The following is a 24,675-nucleotide window of genomic DNA, read 5'->3' on the forward strand; positions in this document are numbered from 1 at the left end:
GCATGCAACTACAAGCTCACCTGAAGCTAGCGTCTATTCCTAAGCTCTATTTAAAGCTTTTGAATCACATGGCACTCAATACACAGCAGCGTTAGAACCTTAGGCAGGTAACTTGCTTTTTCAGTTCAAGAGAGCCCTCCAGGCTTCTGAAACATCCAGAGAGGGTGTGGCTTCTGCTTAGGTTGAAAGCCAACTGGGGCAAAGACTGAAAGAACCGGTTGGAAAGGGACTGGCTGGATAGGAAGATGACTCTCCATTTTGGCATTAGCCAGGTGCCCTAGGACAACAGGAAGAGGAGGCTGGAGAGCACATGGAGTGGCGTGAGAAGAATGACTGGCAATTCTAGACTAGAAGCAGTCATCTGCAAAAGCAGCCTACATAGCATAAAGATGTTTAGAAATAATCCTTGGAGTTAAAGAAATCTGAGAAAGAGAAACTGCCCTCTTATGCCTCAAGAATTTGGAAAAGACCTATCAGAAGGGACGTTTTTCCTCCCCAAGAATCTTTAAGGTAATTGATACCTTATTTCATTCACCTGTGAAAAGTCTGTGTACTTTATTTCTGTGAAGCACTTATTTTTGGCTTTGGACTGAGACTACTCAAGGGTGTGTGTGTGTGTGTGTGTGTGTGTGTGTGTGTGTGTGCACGCGTGTGTGTGTTGTAGATGAAATAACAACGCTGAGGATTGGTTGGCTAGGGGAACCATCACATGAGTTGTTCTTTTTCAACTGGATAAATGAGATTCTTTGGAGTTTGAGCAATAGGTTTATATCAGTGATTATGCGTAGAAATTTAAGATCGCCTAAATCTGAATAAAATCAGTCAGGATTCCTTTTGCAGTTTATTAATCTTGAACAAACGGTAGGAGTTCTTGTCATAGTATTGAGGGAAGTCCAATGAAAAAATGTATTTATTTTTCTTTGCGTACAACTGAACATATGTCATTTGTGATCATTATCAATCATTGAAATTCCTAGTTTCCGAAGAGATCTGGAAGCATAAAGAGATGAAAAAAATAATACTCCGGTGAAGATACTGATTATGGTATGATTATGGTATATGAAGATGTTAAAGTTTCTGAGAGGCAGGTGGAAGAAAGCTTCTGCTCTTCTTCCTGGTGGAATTGGGAAAATATGGGTACAAACTGTGTCATATAGATGATTAAGATTGTGGAGTTTTGTCCATAGATTTTTTTGTCTTTGATTTGGTCATCTTTCTTTTTTTGAACTAGAGTTAACCTTCCTTTCTAGGTAGGTAACACAGTGTTCTGTGCTTGGAGTCAGGAAGATGAGTTCAAATCCAGCCTCAGGCACTCACTAGCTGTATAACCCTGGGCAAGTCACATCATCTTTGTCTGCCTCTATCTATTATACCATCTAGTAGCGTCCTAGAGTTGAGTAGGGAATACATCCATCTGGAAACTTTTTGTTGTATTAGATAGAAAAATGATGTAGAGGAAAGATTAATGGGTTTCTAGTCAGAGGACTTAGCACATTTTAGCTCTTTCATTTACTCCCTGGGTAACATTGGGTGAGTCATTACACTTCTCTGGGTCTCAGTTTCCTTATCTGTAAAATGATGGTAGCGGAATGTAGTTTGTGTTACAGTCCTTTTTCAATCATGAGGTTTTCTTGGCAAAGATAGTGGACTAGTTTGCCATTTCCTTCTCCAGCTCATTTAAGAGATGAGGAAACAAAGGCAAACAGGGTTAAGTGACTTGCCCAGGGTCATACACCTATTAAGTGTCTGAGGCTGGATTTGAACTCGTGGAGATATGTCTTCCTGACTTCAGGCCCGGTGCTCTAGCCATTGTCCCACCAGTATCTGCCCCATGGCATAGATGCATCTAAAGAGTGGAATAGATGCATCTAACATCCCTTCTAGCTCTAAATTTATGATTCTATGATCCATAAAATACCAATGACTGAATTCCAGCAAGGAGTGAATTAGCATGACTTTTGCTGGCAGTAGTACAAAAAATGGGAAGACTCATATCTTTTCTTCTCAGATGATAATGAAGCTTTAATACAAAAGACATTAGTTTGTTAGTGGTTTGGAACAGATGAGGTGATATATAAGGACAAAAATGATAGAATATGGGGACAGGATTTGTCCATGCAAAACAAAAGAAATATTGATGTCAGGTTGGTTGCTTGCCCGGGGATAGCATGCAATCATCTGCCCGTTTCAGGAGAGCAAGAAAAGGATTCTTTCCTGAAGATATTAATAATAAAAACACTCTAGTGTTTTAAAGTTTACAAGGTAGATAGAGGTAGATAGAGATTATAACATCATTTCCATTAAACCAATGATAGGAAACTGAGCCTAGGACAGGTGAAATGATTTGCCCAAGATCACAGAGATAAAAGATATATAACTAACATGGAGTGAATGGGGCTTTGCCTAAAGGACACTGAAATTTGGTGGGAGTATGCTTCTTCCCCAGGAAGGTAAGATCCTTCCTTGTAGTGACCATCATCCGTGTGCTTCACCTAAAGTTCCTTTGCTGATACATGTTGGCCAAGTAGTGCAACAACCCTCAGCATCTCACCACTGCAGCACCCTCCAGCAGGGCTTGCATGCCCCCAATTCCTCAGGGTGGGGTAAGAGATGGACTATTTCTTCAATTGGGCTATACTTCATTTTGTCTCCCAGGACAAAAAAAAATTTTTTTTGTCCCAGGTGAAAACATTCCAAGTCTGCATTAAGAATCTCTTGATTCCAAGTCAGAATAATGCTTTTTATACCTTAAAGTAGGAGCACCTAGGTGGTATAGTAGCTAGAATGCCGGGTCTGGAGTCAGGAAGACTCTTCTTCCTGAATTCACATCTAGCCTTAGACACTTACTAACTGTGTGACCCTGTGCAAGTCACTTAACCATTTGCCTCAGTTTCCTCATCTGTAAAAGGAACTGGAGAAGGAAATGGCAAGCCATTCTAATGTCTTTGCAAGTACACCCCAAATGGAGTCACAAAGAGTCAGACACAACTGAAAAAAGGCTTAACTGAATACCTTAAAGTATTATATAAATGTCAAGTATTATTATCAATGTTGTTATTAAATACAATACTCTATAACATACCATGCTTTTTTTGGATGATGATGGTGATTCTAGGACAGGTAACTGTTAGCCCAGTATTGCTTGGTTGAGGCCACAGAGACTGTTGACCTTTAACAATCCTTATCCTTTTTCTGTCCTCATAGTTTCCCTTGAGTAATTGTTGTGGGGTTGTCTGTACAGCTAAGTCATATTTAACTCGAGTTCAAATAATGTGAAATTCAGTTTTGTGCAAATTTTAAACTGATCCTAGGTTTAGTTCATGAGAACCAAAATTCAATCAATGAAACCCATGCAAGCTAGGAAAGTGTTTTCACATGCTACTATGTCGTCAGTCTACACTTGCCTGTGAGGGCAGCTAGATGGCTCAGTGGATAGAGTGCTAGTCCTGGAGTCAGGAAGACTCTTCTTATTGAGTTCAAATCTAGTCTTAGATACTTATTAGCTTTGTGACCCTGTGCAAGGCACTTAACCCTGTTTGCCTCAGTTTCCTCATCTGTAAAATGTACTGGAGAAGGAAATGAAAAACCACTGCAGTATCTTTGCCAAAGGGAATCACAAAGAATTGGACATGACTGAAAAACAACTAAAGAACACTATAACTCACCTATTATTTCATATGGATGCGATATTCTTCTGTGTGCTATATATCACCAACAGTTGTGTTCATTTTTTTTAAAAGCCACTCGGTCCGTAAGACTAGCTATGTTCCTGGTAACCCTTTTTAAAAATTGAAACAATCTTTAAGCAGTCTTTAAAGGCAGCTTTGAGTAGTGTGTATGACCTCTGGAAGTAGAAAGGACAGTCTACTGTGGATTCAAGAGATAGTTAGCCGTGGCAGTAGGGAGTTGAGTTTCCAGAGGTCTAGGGAATCTAATTGAGCAAATTATCCAGGAGAGACGTTGTGATTGGTGGGGTAGCAGAATAAGGACTCTCCAAGAAATCAAAAGGGGGCCCTGAAATGCGGGAGGTGTAAACTGCCTTGGTCACATGCGTTTCATGTGTGTATGCCTCTCTACAGATGTGTATGTATTCTCTATATCTGGCCACTCTTCCCACTGATATTGTGGAGAATATAGGACAATGTGGTGACATTGTGGACATAGTCGTAGAGTATGCTCTAGATTTACAATGGTATGTTTTGTCACCTTTTGCTTTGTGTTTCTTTGCTTAAGGGTAATCACGCTGGTGGCAATTCCTGAGCTATGTTTTTAGGAGTGTGGACCCACAAAATATCTTTAATCAATGGTAGCTCTCCCCCAGGAATTCAAAATGCAAGTGTGAGTTAGGGGTGGGGGACAAGCCAGTGGGAGTTATATATGTGTAATCAATTTTGATCACTAAGTCTGGACCCCTTAAGGAAAATTCTTCTGTTTTTCCTAGTGGTAATGACCTGATCCTGATTTGCCATCAACATTCTTCCATTCCTACAAATAAATGTACATGACTCAGATGTTTATTTGAAATTCCTTTATTCTCATATCATTGATTGGGTTCACACAGATGTTGTCCACCTTATTTTTTATACATTCTTAGATTTTAGCCATTTCTTAGGCTTTCTCAACAACTTTTGGTTTTATCCAAAGAAAGCCAATGGTTTGTAGTTATTATCTGCTTTTACTGTTGCTCCGTAAAAGATTGTCTGCTTGCTGCAAGAAGTATTTCTGCAGTTTTTTTTTTTTACCTTTTATCGTGTGATTTTAGAAAGTCAATCAATCTTCCTCCTTTTTCAGAAGTGCTAATCTTCCTATAGGTGTGGTAGACCTTGTATTTGTTAATAACTGTACAGGTTTTTGCTAGGATAATTTCTGATTCTGTTATGGTCTATTTTACACTTCTGAAAGTATAACTCTAAGTCTGCCATTACATAGGTGTTTATTGCTTTAAATGTCTTCCCATTCAACTTTGATTTCTGGGTGACAGTAAGTCTCTTAATGTCTTCAGCCCAGCCTTCCCTTTGATATCTTTATTAGGCTTGATGAGTCTTGCCCAGAGGAGACCAACTCATTTGTAGGTACCTCTTTAAACTAGTTCAATGTGACCTCCAGATTCAAGCTTGGAGTCTTTAGTCTCTGTCTTTCCTTCGATTATGTTAAAACTTTTACACATCTCAAATCCAAATGACATTTTGATATATTTGGAGAAAGATTTCATGAGATGAAGGAGATGTTTTATGTGTTTTTCAGTGGAGCCCTATTTAACTCAATACTGTGCTGTCTCCACCGCTGGAATGATCTTTTACTCCTCTATCTGTATCCCCAGTGCTTAGCATAGCGTTTTGCACGTAATAGGCACTTAGTAAAATTTCTTCCCTGTTCAAAACAGAATTCAGCTTTTCCCCGAAACTTTGCCTCTCGAGCATCCCTATTTCTGTTAAGAGCTCTATCTTCCAGTCACCTGGGTTTGAATCCTCAGTCATCCTCAGCTCTTCCTTTCCCTCCTCCCTTGCTGCCAATCAGTCGCCAAGTCAATTCTACCTGCACAATACTCCGCTTTGTTCTACCAAACCACCTCCTGGGTCAGGTCATTACAGTTCACCTGCCCTGTTGAAATAGCCTTCCAATTAGTTTTCCTACCTCCAGTCTAATCTGTTCCCTTCTAATCCATCCTCCTCACAGCTGCCAAATTGATATTCCTAAAGCAAAGATCTGACTGTGCCATTATTGTGCATAAGAATTCCCAGTGGCTTGTCTCTAGAATAAAATACAAATCTATTTGGCATTTTAAAGTCTTACTTCACAATCTGGCTCCAGTTTCCCTTCCAGGCTTTCTTCCACATTATTCTCCTTCATATGCTCTGTATTGCAGCCAAACTGGCCTATTTGTTGTGACGTCAACATGATATTTCATTTCCTGACTTTGCAGAGGCCACTTGAAATGTTCTCCTTCCTCACTTCTGCCTCCCGGTTTCCTTGACCTCTTTCAGAGTTTAGTTCAGGTATTACCTTCTACAGGAAGTGTGTTCTGATCTCAGTCAGTCAAGCTTTGCCCCAACTAAAATTACTTTACATCTATTTTGTGTTTCATGTTCTGTAGATGTGTTGTTTCTCTTCCGTCCCTCCCCCCATCCCCGCCCTGATCTAAGTTTTTTGAGGAGAGGGACTTTGTTATTTATCCTTTGTTCTCAAAGAAGACTAATGACATCAGAAGGGTGATGTCTTGAATTGCAAGTGAACTGTATTTAAGTGAGCTGTGCAAAGTCATCAGACTCTCTCTCTCCACCAGAGTCATCAGAGTCCAGTGGCAAGATGTAAGTCACAACGACTGGCAATGGCCCAGAATACGATAGACTTTCACTCCTTTCTTTTCTCTTTCTATCCCCACCGACTGCCTAACAAAGTACCAAACAGTAGGTACTTAATAAATGTTTAATGAATAAATGGATGAAATGTAGATATCTCCCTGTGAAGAAACTCCTTCTGCCACCACAGACGATTCTGCAACATCTAGTTCCAAGGAATTTACAGTGGGAAAATCAAATAATTTGTACAGGTTCACTCCAGTACTTGTCAGAGGCAGAACACAGACTGACCTCCATATTCTTATTTGGAAAAGCATTTTTAAAAAATATTTCCTTTTTTCCAATTACATGTAAAAACAATTTTTAACGTTAGCTTTTTTTTTTAAATTTTGAGTTCCAAATTCTCTCCCTTCCTACCTCCCCTCCCCTCTCATTGAGAAAGCAAGTATATATAGGTTATACATATTGAGTCATGCAAAACATATTTCCATATAAGTCATGGTATGAAAGAAAACACAGACCCCCTCAAAAAAAAACAACAAGAAAAATAAAGAAAGTAAAAAATAGTGTACTTTGATTGACATTCAGGTTCCACTGGTTCTTTCTCTGGAGATGGATAGCATTTTTCATCATGAGTCCTTTGGAATTGTCTTGAATCATTGCATTGTTGAGAATAACTAAGCCATTCACAGTTGCTTATCGTACAATATTACTGTTACTGTGTACAGTGTTCTCCTGGTTCTGCTCACTTCACTTTGCATCAATTCATGTAAGTCTTTCCAGGTTTTTCTATTCTGCTCATCATTACTTACAGTACAATAGTAATCCATTACAATCATATACCACAACTTGTTCAGCCATTCCGCAGTTGATGGGCATCCCCTCAGTTTCCAATTCTTTGCTACCACAAAAAGAACTGCTATAAATATTTATGTACATATAAGTCCTTTCCCTTTTCCTTTGATCTCTTTTGAATACAGACCCAGTAATGGTATTGCTGGGTTAAAGGATATGCATATTTTTTTAGCCCTTTGGGCATAGTTCCAAATTGTTCTCCAGAATAGTTGGATCAGTTCACAACTTTACCAGTAGTGCATTAGGGTCCCCATTTCCCAACATCTTCTCCAACATTTGTCATTTGCCTTTTCTGTCATATTAGCCAATCTGATAGGTGTGAGGTGGTACCTCTGAGTTGTTTTAATTTGCATGTCTCTAATGAATAGTGATTTAGGGCATTTTTTCATATGATTATAGGTAGCTTTGATTTCTTTATCTAAAAACTGCCTATTCATATCCTTTGACAATTTATCAATTGGGGAATGACTTGTATTCTTATAAATTTGACTCAATTCTCTATATATTTGAGAAATGAAGCCATTATCAGAGACACTTGCTGTAAAGATTGTTTCTCAGTTTTCTGTTTTCCTTCTAATCTTGGTTGTGGAAAAATATTTTCAATTTCGGTGGTCTCATTTAAAGATGACTCAGGTTATCATTGGTGGTATATTTCCATTTCCTTCTTCAAAGTTCACCAATACAGTCCAAATATGCTGCTGCTTCTGCTGCTACTGCCAACTCTTTCATGGGCTTTTAAGTCATTCCTTCCTGTAAAACTGGCTTCCATAGCCACTGCACAGAGTCTGGATACTGTTGTTGTATCTTTAAGAGAGAATAGTATCTTCTAAGAGGCAGTTTAATCTTCATCTGTAGGCTGCTAACAGGACTGGAGAGAGACTTTCTGAGGTACAAAGGACAGAGAACTTTCCTGAGGGACTGGGTGAGTTAACTGTAGAGGAGAAAGAGTCTGAAAAGACATTTCATGACAGAACTGAGGTAAACTCTTACTCTATAGAGATAATATCCTAAAGGGAATTCTTGAGAGATTTTGCCATTCTGAGAGAAAGGAATTGTTGGACAGAAATGCTGGCTGCTGTCATTGATGGTTAGGGGTGACTCTGGCTGTGATTTTTCTCACTTTTTATTTCTCTCTGATCCTCAGTTTTCTTATTTTTAAATTGGAGATAATAAGACCGTAGAACTTATTTTAAAGGTTTCTTGCTAGGATCAATTTACTTACATATATGACATAGATAGACTATATACATGTATGTATACATAAAATATATATATTATGTACAGTGTCTTAAGAGGTGATACAATAGACAGAGTGCTGGACCTGGAGTCAGGAAGACATAAGTTCAAATCCAGCCTCAGACACTGAATAGTAGTGTGACCCTTGTGACACTGGGTATCACATCTGTCTGCCTCAGTTCTCTCATCTGTAAAATGAGGATGGTAATAGTGCTTACTTTCCTGTAAAAATGTGATAATATATGCAAAGTGTTTTGCCAACTTTAAAGCACTATATAAATGCTAGCTTTTATCATTATTATTATTACTTGGAAATAAAATTTAAATATATGAAGATGATTTGTAAACATAAAGCACACTTCAATGTTAGCTAGTATAGAGTGGGTTCTCCTTAAATATCTTTGATTGGTTGATTGAAATTATTTTAAATAAGCAAGGCATCATGTGATAATCTTGGAAATCTTGTGCTTCACAAAGATTTTGTTGAAATAGTATTTGTTATAGAGACTCAGTGGTTTCAAATACAATCCTCTTTTTCTGTTTTTCCTTGATTATTGAAATGTTAATGTTTGTCAATGTTTGTCAAGTTTGTAATAAAAAAGTTGGGGGGAAAAGAAATTAGATTTATTGTACTGGACACATTTGGGTCTCAATTTTTCTCTCTCTGAACACAAACACACACAAGGCACACACATATGTATATATGTGTGTGTGTACATACACACATATGTATGTATTTATATGTATGTAGTTGTTGAGTCATTTTTAGTTGTGTCCAACTCTTCATGACCCCATTTGGGATTTTCCTGGCAAAAATACTGGATGATTTGCCATTTCCTTCTCCAGCTCATCTGAGGCAAACAGGGTTAAGTGATTTACCCAGGGACATGCAGCTAGTAAATATTTAAGGCAATATTTGTACTTGGGTTTTCCTGACTCCAGGCCCAGCATTCTATCCACTCTGCCACCTAGCTGTCCATTTATATGTATATAAATGTAAAATACACACATGTGTATACATGTAGATATTGTGTACTATGCACTCATGCAATGTCCCAAAAGTTTTAATACAGTTTTAAGTTATTAAAGATTTAAACTGCACTAAGACTTTTGGGACACCTTCCATGTGCACATACAAACACACATATATATGTAATATATATGTATACATAATATAAAAGATATATATATATGTCGTGTTTACGGCAAATACCTTGTAAACCTTAAAGCACTACACAATGTCAATTATGATTATTGTTATGGTTATCTTTTTATATGTAGGTATGCAGAGTTTCTACTGGCTACTTTTATTTCTTGGCCATTATGTATGGCAGCATCTTACATTTGGAATCCCTTCCCCTGACCTTTTTCTTTAAATACATTATCATTTTTTCCAGGCACCAGTAAAGGGGCCAGGAAATATATCCTTGACTGATTTTTGGAGGCAGATGCTATGTCTTATTCTTTCTTCAATCATTAAAGTGTGACATATTGGGGAATAAGGAGGTTGAGAAGAACTTACTATGCCAATGTTACAGAGTCAACTGTTGGTTATTTAAGAACTTTTTATGGTTTATATATGCTCATTTATTTATTCATCATAAGTTCATTCCACCCCCTTGCTTCTCATTCTTCCTCTCATAACCTGTTCAGGTTCTATTTCTTTTCTTTTTTTTTTAGGATATGTAACCACTTACCTTTAGAATTCCTGCCCCAGGGCAATGCCAACCTAATGGTGAAGGCACATTTTATCTAGCTGGCTCCAGAGCTAACAAAACTTCACCCCAACCATCTTCTTGCCGTCCTCCCTGAATGTACCTCCCTCTCTTTTTGACCTCTTTTGGGTCTTTGACCTTTTTAGGGAAGGTATTCAAATCAACTCCAACAATGCTTCTGGGAAGGATTGTCAATAGACTCCCCATTCCAGCCCAAAATACCTTTCCCTGACCATCACTCCCCCGTATGTATTGTTCCTTCTTATTAGAATGTAAGCAAACTCCTTGAGCTCAGAGACTGCCTGGCATATACTAAGTACTTAATAAATGCTTTTTCATTCATATTGTAGTCCAAATAACCCTGGATTTAGAGTCAGAAGACTTAGGAATCATAAGTCTACCACTTACCTGATATGTGATCTTGGACAAGTCACTAATTCTTTCCAAACTTCAATTTCCTCATCTTTAAATGGGAATACAGTTATCCCTTCCACATCAAGACTTTCCTCATCGAGATTTAGATATATCAAAGGTCAGCAGAAGAAATCAAATGGGAATTTTGGGGGAGTTTTGACACAAAAAGGCCAGCAGACAACACAGAAAAAGTTTAGAAACTAAAAAATGCATAAAATATGTGTACAGTATTGTATAATATCAATATATTTTATTTTTTAATAGCATAATAATTCAGATTTCTTCTCTGGTATGAAGGGAGGGCCAAAAAATTTTACACAAATTTTTCAAATCATGGGGGCATAGTGCCCCTAACCCCCATGATGTGGAAGGTACAACTATAATACTTATTCTACATGTCTCAGAGGGTTGTTGGATGAAATGAAATAATGTATGCAAATCTCTTTGCAACTTTGAAGTGCTATATGAATGTGAGATGTTACTATAATAGTAATAATAATAATAATTACTATTATACATATTGACAACTTTTCACTGTCTTAGTGAACAATCTTTCTGAGGTGCTGTGGCCAAAAAAAATGGTGGCCAACCTTCTTTCTGATGAACTTCTCTGAATAACAACTTACATTAATACAGTACTTTAAATTTTGCAAAGGGCTTTACATACACTACATATTTCATTTGGTCCTCACAACCCTGCGAGTTAGGTACTATTATTATCTCCATTTTACAGTTGAAGAAACTGAAACTCAGAAAAAAATAAGTGATTGATGATGGTACAGTGGAAAGACTAAGAGAGCCTAGATTCAAATCTAACCTCTAATGTTTCACTTCCTTGGACTTCAATTCCTTTATCTGTAAAGGAAGAGGTTGCACTCGGTAGCCTCTAACGACCCTTCCAACACCAGATTTAGGATCCTGATGCTATAATTTTCCCCAGTTCATTCATCTTCTTAGTGTCTGAGAAAGGATTTGAACCAGGTTTACCAGACATTGAACACTGTGATCCACTGATCCACACAAGGCAGATTTATTATAAAGGAATGTAAGGAGTAATAAAACTCATCACTTTAACTTTCTAACTTTCTAGCTTTTCTAGCAAAAGATGTAGAGATAGTGGTATGTAGAAGGTTGAAACTAGTGACTGAAATGGGATTGATGGGTGGTAATTAAGTCATTCTGGAATCCATTGACAAAGGTGGCTTTGAATTTCTTTGGAGAGTTGTTACAGTATTAGCAAAAGCAATATATCTGGAAATGAGACAGTCTCATTACTGTTCATTCCTTTTGTGTTCCAGCTCTCTTCGGGTACCTAGGGACCTCAGGTTTAAGTGGCTGCTCTTGATAAATGAGTCTAGTGGTAAGGACAAGAAAAGGGTGGGTCAGACTAGACTGCCTCCAGAAAGTAATCTAGGTTATAACCACAACCATAATCCTTCACATTTATCTAATCTCTTGTAGTTTTTTTTTTTTTTTTAAGGAACACTGGGCAGTTTTTTCTACCTATTCTTTTTTTTCAATTTTTTTGCATTCTTTTTTTTTTATTCCAAGTTCCAAATTCTTTCCCTTGATCTACCCTCTCCCCTACCCACTGAGAAGACAGAGTAGTATGATATCAATTGTACATGTGAAATCATGCAAAACAAATTTTCATATTAGCCATGTCACAAAAAAGGCAAGAAAAATAAAGTGAGAAAATTATATTTCATTTTGCACTCAGAATTCATCAGTTCTTTCTCAGGAAGTAGATAGCATTTTTTCATCCTAAGTCCTTCAAAATTGTCTTGGATCATTGTTTTGATCAGACTAGTGAAGTCTTTCACTCCCTTATAGTTTTCAAAGAGCCTTTTCATATATTAATTCATTCGAGCTTGAGTTGGAGGCATGGTAGTAATTATCACCTCCATTTTACAGAGCAAAGAAACTGGGGCTCTAACAGTGATTTGCCCAAGTCATAGTTAGCTGAGCAGAGAATCATAGAATCTGAGTTGAAAGAGACTTCAGAGGTCATCCTTTCCAACCTGTACCTGAAGCATAAATCATACTTAAACATATTTAAAGACTTCCGGGGATAGGGAACTCACTATGTTGAAGTAGCCACTGCTCTAGTTATTCAAAAATTCTTTTCTTATATGAAGTAAAAAATCAGCCTCCCTATAACTTTGGCTCTCTGGACCAAAAACCCCAAATCTAATACCTCTTCTCCATGGCAACTTTTAAAATAGTTGAAGACAATTATCATGTTCCCTCTAAGTCTTCACTTTTCTAAGCTAAACATCCTCAGTTTCTCCAACTAACCTCCAGAGATATATTCAGGCCCCTTCTCATACTCATTGCTCCCTCTTTGGATATGTTCTAACTTGTCATCGATGCACAGGTTTAGAGATGAAAATGACCTTAAGACCATTTAGGACAACCCTCCGTGCCATTTTTACAGCTAGGGAAACAGAGCCAGAGCCAGAGCATTCACCAAAGTAGTAGCATCAGAATCTGATCCCAGGTCCTTTGACAACAAAATCCATTCTTCCCTTCAGTGTATCTTGTTTTTCCTAAGATACAGCACCCAGGACTGAACACAGTACTCCAGATGGGAATAATGATAACTCATAGTTCTATTATACTCTATGGTTCAGAAGCTTTTCTCTTCAGCTGGGTGGTGTGTAACCAGAAAGACCTGAGTTCAAATCCTACCTCAGACACTTAGATAGCTCTGTGATCATGAACAAGTTACTAACTTCTCTTTGCTTAACTTTCCTCATCTGTAAAATGAGGCTTGTAATCGGGATAGTGGTGAAAACCAAATGAAATAATATATGTAAATCACTTGGCAAATCTTGAAGTACTATATACATGCTATCTATTATTATTATGTAAAGCGTTTTGCAAATCTGAAATAATTATGTAGATGCTGGCTATTATTATTATTAATTCTTCACAACCCTATAATTGCAAATATTATTTGCAGCAAGAATGATAATAAGGATATCAAGATATCTCTTCAGGACTCTCACTTCCCTCAATCTGGACACCATGCTTCCAGTATTGCATTGAAAGGCATTGTATTTGGAAGCCAGTTTTGGGTTTGGTGAGCCCTTGGGTCAAGACCTGCCTCTGACCTCTCCTGGCTTAGTGAGGCTAAGCAAATCCCTTAACTCATCTGAGTATCCTAGGTGACTGTAAGCCTACACACTAAAGAACTGTATGCATGAGTGGATGGATAATTCACTGGGAATTCCCCACAGCAATGAAATCACAGGTCTAGCCAAAAAGGAAAATAGAGAGAAGATTGAATTAGCCTCAAGTTTAAGGTCTCATTGCTTACACATATTGAGCTGGCAGGGCAGCAAGACCTCTGTGACTCAGTCAATATGTGAGTCCAGGTTTTCAGATTCTTGGTCCAGGTCCTTTCCCTTCTACCATGACTGTCCTCAGAGGATGATGATGATGATGATAATGCTAGCTGACACTTATATAGGGCTTTGAGTTTTATAAAAATTATATTGAGTTTTATAAAAATTGAGTTTTATAAAAATAATATACATTATCTAATTTGATGAGATTGTAATCAAACATGACTCAAGACTAAATAAAATACTACATTAACTAATTAATATAGATGGAGAGTGAGTTGGAGCTAGGACTAAACTCTGGAAGAGATGAGGCTATATTGCAATTGAGAAACTATGTAGTACTTTCAATGATCCCAAGCTGATCATTTTTGCAAAAGTTTACCTTTTTGAGACCAGTATATACCTAGTGTTGTTCCACAGCTAAGAAGCGCAATAATTAACATGTATATAACACTTTAAAGTTTGTAAAATGCTTTACAAATATTATCTCATTTTATCTGCACCACGACCCTGGAAGTTAAGTGCTATTATTAACCCCATTTAACAGGAGAGAAAATGGAGGCAGATGACAGTTAAGTGACTTGCTCAGGGTCACTGGCCTCCACTATAAAAACTCTTCCTTGCATGCCTCTTTTATGTGAGAACATTTTTTCCCTTCCCCCTTCTCCCAGTGCACCCCTCTTTCTCACCCCTTCATTTTTTTTTTTGGAGATCATTCCAACATAACCTTCTAACTACCCTAATAATGATAAAGTTCTTCAGAGTTACATATATCATCTTTCCAGGCCAGTGGGTGTTACAGACCTCTCCTGCAAATGTCTTAGGTTTTCCTAGGCTAGACAAACGTCCTACCCTACCTTTAATTGGCTCTGCCACTCCAAAATTTTATTTGAGGCATTATTTTAAAGTTGTTTCGAGTGAAATATTGAGAAAGTTCCCCTGGGTTGTTGAATCCACCATCTTGGTCTCCCCCACCCCCATCTGAAAAGAGATTATCAAAAAAGGTTAGAGACTTCTGCCTTAGAGTAATCAGCAATTCTAAAGGGAATTATTAATACAAACCAATTGTTGACCCTGAGGATAAGCTTATTAAGGGAGATTTATTCTTACCTCTGTTTCTTTGCAGGAATAGTGAAATACGGAGGTAGACCACAGTATATAATATCAGATTTTTTTTTCTATATGATGGTTAGTTTTACTAAACTTTTTCCCCTCTTTTTTTATCCTTTGCCATGGAGGATGATTCTCTTGGAGAGGAAGGAAGATGTGATTTGTTTCCCTATGGAAAATGTAGGTGATAAAAAAGATAGCAATAAAATTTTATTATTTAAAACAGTGTGCTCTTAAGAGCTGTCTGTCTGCTTTAAATGTTAATTGACCTTAGGCAAACAGGCAGGAATGCTCAGCTCTTAGATAATTTTATTTTTGTTCCTGGTTCCTGTAATTATAGCTGTCTCATTTGGAGTCAATTAAGAAGACTGACAGCCCTATTTCATCCTCATTCTCTGTTAACAAAGTCATTGTTCTTGTTTTCATTTCTTGCAGCTTTTTTCTAACACAAAGACTAGTCAAATAGTGACTTAATATAGGGGGTTTTTTGGGGGGGTGTTCATAAATGAGCTTCAGAGCCCAAGAGATTCTCCACCCTCCTTTACATCCATAGAACACCTCATTTGTACCTGTCTCATGACACTTATAATACACTGCCATATATTATAGTAATTTTTTTTGTTTTGTCTCCCCTACCTACTGTCTTATGTCCTGATAAAGAGCCTGGTGTAGAAGAAAGAGTGCTCAATTTGTGCCAGTCAATAAGTATTTGAGTGCCTACTATGTGTCAGGCACTATCCTAAATGCTGGGGATTCAAAGAAGGGCAAAAGATTGTCTCTGCTTTCAAGGAGCTCACAGTCTGATGGAGGAGACAATGCGTTAACAACTACATACAAATAAGATTACATATATATATATATATATATATATATGATAAATTAGAGATAATCAACAGAGGGAAGGCACTAGATTTAAGAGGGGTTGAGAAAGGCCTTTGGTAGAAGGTGAGATTTTTGCTGGGACTTGAAAGAAGCCCAGGAAGCCAGGAAGCGGAGATGAGGAGGAAGAGCATTCCAGGAATGGGGAACCGCCAGTGCAGGTGCCCACAGTCAGGAGACCTGCATTTGAATCTTGGCTCTGATACTTAGCTGTGTCACCACAAGCAAATCACTTACCCTCTCTGAGTTTCAGTTTCTTCATCTGTAAAAGAAGGCTGATAATTATAATTGCCCCATAGGGTTGTTGTAAGTAAAGCACTTTGTACACCTTAAAATATTAGGTAAATGTGAACTATGATTGATATAACCTCCTTGAGGGCAGAAACCATATTTTACTCATCTTTCTATCCCTCAACCACTAAACAGTTGATTTACAGGGTATTTTAATGAATGAATGAATAAAATGAGGCTAGTCATCTCTCCAAAGCCTTTTCAAGTAGAAGCAAAGTTAGGAGAGATAAGCTTACTTTTAATATTTTGGCACTGGAATTCAGAGATAGAAAAGATGAAACAGCTATTGTGTAATTTTCAGAAATACTAAAGTGGCATTTGCCATACTTGAAAAGTTATTCGTATGCAAGATCACTTTAAGGTAAAGTAAGGTATGGGGTTCTATAGTCTTATTAGCTGTACTGTTCACACTCACTGTGCTTATAAGGTATCAGCTGACTAATATATTTAAAATCCATTGGAGTGTTTTTGAAAACATACCTGTCATTTGCTTTGGCTCAGAGAGTGAAAAAAATGTTTCCAAATCTATCTCAAGTGGCAGTAAACTTACTTTGTTTATGAGATGAAAGTGCCCATGTGTTTAGGCATGTCCTAGTCAAAATACGGGGTGAGGTTTGTCACCAGATCCCTACATTTCATTTTTAATATATTTCTCCACATGTGTTGATGCCACATGTATGTAATAAATTTTTTTCCACAAATAAGTCTAGTAATGTCAAATAACAGTAAAAAATGATGAGTTTTATACAGGATATATCAAAGCTAACCACAAGTACAATCTTAAAAAATTATTCTTTTCCCTTTCCTATCAATCTATCTCCTCCCCTGTATGCATTAATTTGTTATAATATAGCTATAATAATAATATATTTAATTGATTAAAACCCTATCTCTACTAGATGTCCTGTTAAAAAGGATCTGACAAACTATTCTAAATTCAGGAGTTTAAGATCAATAATGTTTACTGTGGGGAATTTTCCAACAGTATTTGCACTCAGAAAAACCTGGCAACACTGAACTGATGTAAAGTGAAGTGATCAGAACAAGGAGAACAACGTACACAATAATAGCAACATTGTGTGACTAGCTTTGATAAAATTAGCTCTTCTCAGCAATACAAAGATCCTAGACAATTCTGAAGGACTTATGATGAAAAATGCTATCTACCTCCAGAAAAGGAACTGATGGGATTTGAATGCAGAATAGAGCATACTACTTTTTTGGTTTGGTTTTTTTTTTTTTGGTGTTTTTTTTTGGTGTTTTAATGTGACTTATATGGGAATAAGTTTTGCATGACTGCACATGTATAACCTATATAAAATTGCTTACCTTCTCAATGAGGGGAGAGCAGAGGGAAGGAGGGAGGGAGAGAATTTGGAACTCCAAATTTAATTAAAAAAAACTAATGTTAAAAATTGTTTTCATGTGTAATTGGAAAAAATATTTAGTTAAAGAAAAACAGTATTTGTACTTTGCTAAAATACCCAAGGACCTCTGATTTAATTAGCATAGTTGATATGGGAACTCCCTTCACCACCAGCAGCAACCTTTCAATAACTTGGTAAATAAGTCCTAGGAGGTTTCTTAAGACACATATATGCCCAATATATATACCACATATAGTCAGTGCCAAAAGTAATTTGAATCCAGACTTTCCTCATCCCAAGTGTAGAACTTTATTGACTATGCCTTACTGCCTCCATAGTTTTATTTTAGCAGGGAGAAATGTCTTAGTCCCAAAGGAATGCAGCTGTTTTTGGGTAGGGACTAGCTCATTTTTGCCTCAGTATCCCTAGCATCTAGCATTATGCTTTATACGTGTAACCCCACATACTACCTAGATACTGTTCCTTGCCAAGGAGAGAGGTACATGACTGTGGGTTAGATTGGACTCCTTCAATTTATTCCATGAACAAGTAGAAGGGGGATTGTTTCTTAAAGGGATAGGTTGCCTTTCTCCCTGCCCTGAAAGAGACTAAAAAGTTCTCAAAGCTGGATGTGAATCCTGGAAATTGTAATCCTGGATAGATAGCATTGTTTTCTCCCTGCCTTGGGAGAAGAACTATTCTAAGAGTGAGCTCTATAACTCTTGGGATAATGACTGCTAGATGAAGTGGCTAGGCACAAATTCAGTTTTTAGTTTGGAAAGGAGCATTGCCATGGTAGCGCTGGTGGTGGCGGCACTTGCTGGCTATATCTATGCTTGCTAGAGAGCATGAGACTGGAGCAGAGGAGAGTAGTGATAGCAATAACAATTGAAGAGAGAGACAGAGTCTAGCTTCTAGATGTTGCAGGTTTGACTTCAGTGGCCCATCTTCTATTCATGAGGGAACAATTCTGCAAGGGTAGTGAGGATGGAATGATAATGCTGTCAGTGGCATCTCCTTTGGGATCAACATAGGGATAGTGAAGGTTAACTGCTTTCCCAGTAACTCACCATCAGGTGCTTTCTACACTATTTTCTCTACTTCTTTAAGCCGTTTATATTTCCTAACTTTAATTTTATATACAAACCTATGTTTGATCATTACTGCTTTGTGATATGGGTCTGTATGTTAATTGAAAGTAATGGGTAGTGCAAGGGAGGATGCCAGTTACCAGCAAGGAATGCACAGAGTTTAAATAAGGCAGAAGTCTGCACTTTCATCCAAAATACCCAATGTTTTATTCTGAGTCTGAGCTGTAATTATGAGAGACTTTTGTGGTTTTGATTTATATTGACAATCTTAATAAGTTCCTAAAGAGCAGAGATAGATGTTCTACATGAATTGGGGCCACGTTCACATGTAGCTGAGTGCAGGAACCTCAGGAAACCTCTGGTCTCTGTATGAGGGTCTGGGTAGAGTTGCGGATGTAGGAAAGGTCACACCTATGGGGCTTCCTAGTGGGAGGAGAGAAGTATGATCTAGAAAGTATTTGGTTGGCCCACTTACCTGATGGGAGAGGGGAGTCAGAAGAGTGAGCCTCTTATTTTCATTTCACTTTCTACTCTAAACTGCCAGAACCTTGTTAGATAATGACATCTCCAAGTATTTGTTGAATTCAATGCACCTATCAATAAAGTTCAATAAAGGAGACCTTTAAAGATAGAGATCTTTCCAGTATTTCTCAAATTATATCATGTAAGTAGTTAGCCTTGCTAAACACCACATTTTAGCTTAACTCTGGTCAAATGAATCCTTTTAAGGCTATCAGCCGCATGGTGGCATCACTGGAAACCAGCCTTACGATCTCTGTTATCTCTGTTTAAAGGACTAACTTTCAAAACCATTGCTTTTAAACACACACACACACAGATATACATATGTATATAAACTCATAATTGGAATTTCATAGGTTTTCCAAAGCACAAAATCAGCCATCAAGGTTGACTTAAATATGATTGCAACTGAAGTCCCAATTAATGGTAGGCTTCTCTTATGCTATCCAGTAATAGCTCTCTGGAAAGATTCTTCATTCATAAATCCCCCATTCTCTACTCCTTTAAGATAGTGTCTGGGGAAGAGATGGCCCTTCTGTTTGCCAAGGTCAGTTTCTTCTCTTGATAATATTATCTCCTATATGCTTCAGCATCTTGCCCCCACAATTATCTCCTCTCTCTGATTTTCATTCCCTCCTTATTGGTTGCCTCTCTTCCAGTTATTTATAAATGTGTTTAAGTCTCCCCTATTCTTAAAAAAAAACCCAACAACATTTGGCCCTGACATTCCCTCAAGCTGTCACCCTATAATCTCTCTTCCTCTTTACAATCAAATTAGAAAAAGTTGTTTATACTTCTTGTCTTTGCTTCTCCACTTCTTTCAATTGGACTTTGAACTTCGTCACTCAACTGATCTCATTCCAAAGTTACCAATTAGTCAATTAGTAGCTAATTACTAATTAATTAAATTACCCAATAGTCCTCATCCACCTTGACTTCTCTATAAAATTTGACACTGTTGACTGCCCCCTATTTCTGGACGTTTTTCCATTCTGGAATAACAGTGTTCTCTCTTGGTTTTCTTACGACTTGTGTGACTACTCTCAGTCTCATTTGTTAGACCATTATCCGTGTTTTGTTTTATCTGTGTGGATGTCACCCAAGTCTCTGCCTTAGACCATCTTCTCTGTCTCTTTGTGATCATTAGCTTCCATGGTTTCAACTGTCTTTCTATGAAGAAGATTCCCAGATTTATATCCAGCCTTAGTCTCTTCTGAACTCCACTTCCACACCACCAGCTCTCTGATGAACATTTCCAACTGGATGTGCTATAGGTCTCTTAAACTCAATATGTCCAAAACTGAACTCATTGTTTCCCTGTCAAATCTTTCCCTTTTCCTAACTTCCCCATTTCTGAACACACCATTATCCTTCTATTTGCGGATCAGGTTTATGGACTCAGAGTCATCCTTAATTTCTTTCTTTTTCCATCTCCTTCGCTCCCCCCCAATTAGCTGACAATTCTTGTCAATTTTACCTCCACAATACATCTAGCATCTCTCCTCTTTTCTTTCTCACATAGCTCTGCTACTACTTCAGACCCTCATCACCATTTACTTAGACTATTGGTCTTTGTGTTTTCAGTCTCTTCCCTCGCCATCCTCTTCACATCCACAAAATTAGTATTCCTAAAGGTTTTTGTCATTCTCCTGTTGAAATAGTCCAGTGGCTTCCTTTTGTCTCTGGGATCAAATGCAAACTCCTCTGTTGGGCATTTAAAGCCCTTCATAATATGGCCAGTTCACCTTTCCAGACTTATTACACATTACTCTTCCACATACAGTCTATATTCCAATCAGACTGGTCTAAATGCTGATCCTTGCACATGATTTTCTGTTTCCATTCTCTGTGCCTTCGCATAGACTTGCCCCTCCTCCACCCCAATTTCTTGGAGTATAGTCCATCTTCACCTCTGCCATAGAATCCTAAGCTTCCTTGAAGGCTCAGCCTAAGTGCCATCTCCAATTTGCTTCCCTTCCTGATTCCTTCAGGTGCTGGTGCCTTTCCCCACCCCTCAAAATTACTTTGCATTAAATTTGTATCCGTTTTCTGTATCTATGCTTGTTTCCCTTCAATAGAATACAAATTCCTTGAGGGTAGGGATTTTTCATTTTTATCTTTAAATACTCAATACCAAGTTCAGTGCCTGGCACTTAATATAGTAGGTACATAATAAATGCTTATTGAATGACTGGATGAATAAATGAATGCATGGATGAAATCTTGTCAGCCCATCTCTTAGCTAGTAGTAACTGTTCCTAACTGACCCATTCATTTTTGAGTGCTAGAAATGATAAGAAATAGCTGTCTTTAGATTGATAGCATCATTCCTACTGTGATTCAGCCACATGCTTTAAACAGAGTTTCAGAGATAGCTGAATGTATTTCTAAATCCAATCACTCTAAATAAACATACTGCAACAGCACCATTATGACAAATTGAAAGCATGAAAGACATGAGAAGAACTAACAGGAAATAGAGAAAGAACGTTATTATAAGGTTGTGGGGTATATAAACATCAGTGTCCAGTTCAGATTTCTGTTGAGCTGACCCCTTTAAGAAGTCTAAGAAAGCTGAATCACCATTATAAGGAAATGGTTTACTGGAAAACCTCTGTTGTCAATTTTCCTAGAACCCTCAGATTTACAGAGCCTCCCCAGTCTTATATAGGGTGGGTTCCAAGCTGTTCCTAGCAGAGTGAGGATCTGGGTTCTATAGTTGCAGACATCACGAAGGAAAAAATGAGTCAGATGTCAGAAAGAGTACTGGTAGCAGTAGATTGACAGTCCAATGGTAGTCCAGTCTACGAATAGTCCAATGGTAGGCCAATGAACCCGATGTGTATACTACAAATAAGTCAGATGGGGAGAGAGTAGCGATGTGCAACAGAGATAAAATCAAATCAACATTTATTAAACACTTACACTGTATGAAGCATTGTATCAGGCTGGGGTAGAGAAATGTAATAGAATGGATTCCATTCTATTCTATACAGTTTGGATACAAGATATCCCTGTCCTCATGGATCTAGTAACAGGTAGCTTCGTGACCATGATGAAAACTTCACAGTAAGTTCATCAGGGAGGAACAAAGCAAAGTGCTATGTGATGTCTTAAGGAAATTCCAAGAGCAGTAAACTAAAACCAGTCTGAAACTGGCAAAGCTATTGGCCAAACAGTTCAGCCATGGCATGGGGGCATTTTCATTGCTGGATGGATGTTTTAACGTAGATCCCCTTTTGTTAGTTATCTGTGCTTCAGCATCTTTCGGAATCCCACTTTGACTTGTGTCTGATGCTTTATTTTATCTTGTCTTTATCCCTTATTGTCTCTTTTAATCCTTAAGTTGACCGACCTTTGTCCTTCTTGACATCTGATCCTGATTACACTCACTTTGCCATTATCAGTATCTGGGATCTGCCATTTGTGCCACCACAAGCAAGTCACGCAGCCTCTTTGGATCTTGGCTTTCTCATCTGTGAAATGAGCGCATTGGATTAGAAGATCTCTTCGCCATGTCCATTCGGTTCTAAATGCTGTGACTGTGTATTTATATTCTTGGCACAGGCCAATGAGTGTCTTGAGTTCTGGCTCCAGTGCTTTCCCTCTGCTTCTGATCCACCTGAAAACTACTCCCATCTAGTGGTGAGTCAGGTACCGATATATTTTTAATGCAATTATTCAGCATTATTGTGTTTAGATTTTTTAAATGACCATTACATATATATATATATACATATATATACATATATATATACACATATATATACATATGTAAAATCATCTTCTTAAAAGTGACATTGTGAAAAAGATAATGAAGATTAAATGGAAACATACTTAACACAAAGGGCCCTCATACATAAGAACATATATTTACATATAAAATATCATGTGCAATATTTCACAGAATCACAAAATCTTGACATTGGAAAAAACCAACACTTAACACTGTTTCTAGCACAAAGTAAGCACTTAATAAATGTTTATTGGTTGAATAACTGACCTCAAAGATAACTAGAAGGTCACCCATCCCTGAACATGAATCCATCTTACATTATCCCCAAGAAGTAGTCATTCAGTCTCAGTTTGAAGACCTCTAGTGATTTAGAGCTCACTAAACCCTGATTCATTCAACTTTTGAACTACTCCAGTTGGTAGGAACTTTTTCTTTACATCATCATTATGCTACTCTGTAACTTCTGCCCTTTTCTCCCAGTCCTCCCCTTATCTGAAGTTCTCAGTGATGCAGTGGATTGAGTGCCAGGCCTGAAGTCAAGAAGACCTGATTTCAAATCTGCCCTCAGACACTTACTAGCTATGTGACTCTGGGCAAGTCACTTAACCCCAATTGTCTCAGTTCCTCATCTGTACAATTATCTGGAGAAGAAAATGGCAAACCACTCCAGTATCCAGTATTAAAACCCTAAATGGGTCACAAAAAGTCAGATATGACTGAAATTATTAGACAACAACAACAAACTCATATTCCTGCTAAGCCTTATCATCTTCTGGCTATATATCCCTAGTTCCTTTAACCAGTCCTAGTACAGCATGGTTTCTAGTTCCCTTCCCATCCTAGTCAGCATTTTCTAGATATGCTCCAACTTGTCACTGTCTTTCCTAAATGTGACCCTCAGAACTAAACAGTATACCCCAAATAGATTCTGAAAAAGGCAAAGAACATCACAACAGCCTAAAGGGGGAGGACAACAAACAAAAGGAAACAGAAAAGCAGGTGATGAGGAGTAGGCAGGCAGGTCCCTGGTTTGAGGGCATGATGGAAAGTCCAAAGAAGCACAGCCATGCGGGAAACCAAGGGAAAGCTGGCCTGGGTACACTCTATAGTCTGCTCAACATGGCAAGGTTGGTACTCCAGAATAAGACCTACAGCAAACGTCTCAGCAGTGCTGCCGAGCAAGCATCTAAATGTCTTTGAGTGACAGGATCTACATCAATTACTATGACATGAATGCCCACTTTCACCTTGGCCTGATTGTAGCAGCACAATCTTGGGAGGTCACACAGAAGGAGCCTTCCCCTTTTAGCTTGAATTCAATCAAAGGAACTTCATTCCATGATTCTTGTACAGTTGGGAAGCAAAATAGTTTAGGATGGGAAAAAAAGGAACACAAGCATAACTCATTTTATTGTGCTTTGCTTTATTGCGCTTTGCAGATATTGTGTTTTTTTACACATTGAAGGTTTGTGGCAACCCTGGGTCAAGCAAGTCTATCAGCACAATTTTTCTAATAGTATGTGCTTACATTGTGTCTCTGTGTCACATTTTGGTAATTCTCACAATATTTCAGACTTTTTCATTGTTATATCTGTTATGGTGATCCGTGATCGGTGATCTTTGATGTTACTATTGTAATTGCTTTGGGGTGCCACAAACCAAGCCCATAAGATGGTGAACTTAATGGATAAGTGTTGTATGTGTTCGGTTTGCTCCTCCAATTGGGTGGTTCCCATCTCTCTCCATATGTTCTGGCTTCCCTATGCCCTGAGACATAACAATATTGAAATTAGGCCAATCGATAATCCTA

At 37.9% G+C, this 24,675-nt stretch overlaps 1 long non-coding RNA gene across 1 annotated transcript in view; it reads left to right on the forward strand.

The window, feature by feature from the left end:
• Positions 1-227: 227 nt before the first annotated feature.
• Positions 228-24,675, forward strand: part of LOC114040896 — a 54,594-nt gene continuing 30,146 nt past the window's right edge. The window contains exon 1 of the long non-coding RNA XR_003568851.1: positions 228-510. This is a non-coding gene — a long non-coding RNA (uncharacterized LOC114040896). The remainder of the gene's footprint in view (positions 511-24,675) is intronic.

This window comes from Vombatus ursinus, unplaced genomic scaffold (genome assembly GCF_900497805.2).
Source record: "Vombatus ursinus unplaced genomic scaffold, bare-nosed wombat genome assembly UNPS02014158.1, whole genome shotgun sequence".
Lineage (NCBI taxonomy): Eukaryota > Metazoa > Chordata > Mammalia > Diprotodontia > Vombatidae > Vombatus > Vombatus ursinus.